Consider the following 2,598-nt stretch of genomic DNA (forward strand, 5'->3'; position numbering starts at 1 on the left):
TCCTGCACTAGCCCCCAAGTTGTTGTCAGTCACCAAAGAGGGACATCTCCTCTTCCACCACTTCCAAGCAGGCGACAGTGGGAAGTACTCCTGCACCATCTCCTACATGAAGCACGGGGTCCACGTGTCCCAAACATTTCATTACAGCATCTTTGGTGAGTCCAGCATCATGCTAACAAGCAGGGGGACCAAGCAAACAAGGGCAGGGAGGACAGAGAGGCCATGGGGTGAGAGGAGGGGTGGGACAATACTGAGCTCTCTGCACAAGAGAGCTCTCTCGGTAAGGGGGGAGAACCAGGCACCTTTCAGGGTTTTCTTCCACAGGCTACCATGTGCTTGGAGGCCTGGACACTGTGCTGCTCTTCCACAGCAAGCTCTGTGAGGATAAGTGGACCAGAAAGTTCCCGTGGGTTCTACAGTATAAGCTGAGGCAGCTAGAGATCAAGCAGCACTGCAAACTCCAGGGCACTGCCACCTGCTTCCCCTCGCTCAACAACCCTTCGGATACGTTCATCATCCAAGTACAGCTAGAAGGTAGAGCCCCAGGCAGAAGCTCCACAGCAGAGTCCCCAGGGGACAACGGAGGCAGTGGGGTGGAGTGAGAGGAATTCAGACATCACAGTTCATGCTTGCAGGGGGAAGAGGGAGGCAGCACAGAGCTGAAGGGAGTGTAGTGAAATTAGGGGAAGGCAGTGGTGTTGAATGGCTAGATTTGTTGAGGGCTTTGCCCATCTCCTGCTGGAGCTGGGGCTGCCTGAGCTGCACCGGTGACTCTTTGTACTCTAGTGTCCCTCTTTGGGCCCCACTGGGACAAACACTGCAACTCTCAGGACATGGAGACAGTCACAGACTGCTACCACAAAACAGTCCGGCACAACCTCTGGCAGGTAAGCCCTGGGGCCAGTGTACAGCAAAGCAGGGAGGATGGCACAGGGTGGGGGGAGGTGGGGGGTTGGAACCAGGACACTCTCTCCAGTCCCAGGTAGCTTCAGCAGTGCTGGAATGAAGAGGAGCACCCCTAAGGGTTTGCTCACTCTCTCTGGGGCCCAGCTAGAGCTCCCACTCAGGCTGGTGTGCGGTGCCTGTCCCCCCTGGCTCACACACCCCAGCACCCGCACTATGGCACAGAGAGGACATTTCCTGTGCAACAAGGTCTCAGCTTCCTCTTGGACGCTAACATTGCCCTGCTGAGCTCTGCCTGCTCTGCACTCCCCAGGTCCAGCTCGCCCGTACCAGGTTCTTCAAGGAGCACAAGTCCTTCCATGTCACTGGGGCTGATATCCCCAGCATCAACTTCACCAACGAGTTTGTCGGCTTCTTAAAGACTGAGTAGTGCAGCGGGGGCTATGGGCAGACCAAGCAGCTGCAAAGATGTCTCAACTGTTGCAGTAAGCCAAGAGTCCACAGCCCTTTGGTCCCCTCTCTCCTTTCCCCCAGCTTGTGCCTTCCTCTCCCCATGCACAGCTCCGTGTTTCTGGGCTCTTGTTGCTCTCCCCGCACACTCCCAGCCCAGGGATTGTAGCGGACAGGGTAATTCTGAGCCCCAAAGCATCAGGGCTCAGTTTCTCTGACTTTTTGTTGAAAACAACTTTATCAAGCAGCCAGTGCCATTGCTTAGAAAGGCTTTTCTACTTGTCATCTCCTCAGTTGTATGCCCGCCAGGGACGGTCAGCCCTCCTAAGAACAGCCAGTGCTCCCCATGCCCTGTTGGGACCTACAGCCTGACCTATGGGGTGGCATTTTGCACTCCCTGCAAGGACAGCATGATCACCACAGTGCTGGGTGCCAGCTCCATGATGGACTGTGTCAAGAAGGAAAGGACCAAGCAGGGTACACAGATCATCTGCTACTGAAGCAGGGCAAGGGGGGACTGGGGACTCTGAACTGAAGACAGACACTACAGTGGGACCTCAGAGCAGCTGCCCCAAATATTAGCCATGGCAACTTTTACAGCCCTTGGAGGTCCCTTTGGAGACAGGTAGTTCTCGTCTCTTCCATCACCATCCCTGAAAAGATCACAGCTCCCTTGCTGCTCTTCACACCAGGCCAGTCCTGAACAATCTGATTTCTCTCCACCTTGGTGTCCCCAACTTGCCTTGAGCACTGACAGCCTCACTGCTAGGAGTAACGTAGGTAACAACATCCCTGCCTGTCTCTGGGGCTGGGGAGAATTAGCATCAGGATTATCTCCAGGGCCTTCTTCCTCTGAGTCTTCTCCCTTTGAGTCCATCCCACTGATTTCTCTCTCCTCAGCTGTCTCCATCACACACAGGATCCCAGTCCTGCTTCTTATCATCTTGCCAGTAATACTAGCCATCAACTTTCTCTTCATCCTGTAAGTCTGAGCTCTTTCTCCCAACATGAGTCATTTTGGGGGCAGTTTGTTGGTGTTGAGTCCCCCAGCTCAACATTCCTCTTTGGAACAGGAGATGAAGGAAAACCTGAGCCCATCACTGACACCAGCAGGAGGTGGCATGCCAGAATAAGCGTGCAGAACACCAAAAGCTGGGATAATCCTTGGCAATAGCTTACACAGCCATATAGGGAGTGGTTAGGTATGGCCTAGGGGAATTCTGGCCCTGAGAGTTGGTGCTGGGT

At 54.4% G+C, this 2,598-nt stretch overlaps 1 long non-coding RNA gene across 1 annotated transcript; it reads left to right on the forward strand.

Annotated features, from left to right (window-relative positions):
- Positions 1–414: 414 nt before the first annotated feature.
- LOC141953284 (uncharacterized) lies at positions 415–1,298 on the forward strand. Its single transcript, XR_012631897.1, has 3 exons — positions 415–534; positions 787–887; positions 1,217–1,298. It is a non-coding gene; the product is annotated as an uncharacterized LOC141953284 (long non-coding RNA).
- The last annotated feature ends 1,300 nt before the right edge of the window (positions 1,299–2,598 follow it).

This window comes from Strix uralensis, chromosome 22 (assembly GCF_047716275.1).
Source record: "Strix uralensis isolate ZFMK-TIS-50842 chromosome 22, bStrUra1, whole genome shotgun sequence".
Lineage (NCBI taxonomy): Eukaryota > Metazoa > Chordata > Aves > Strigiformes > Strigidae > Strix > Strix uralensis.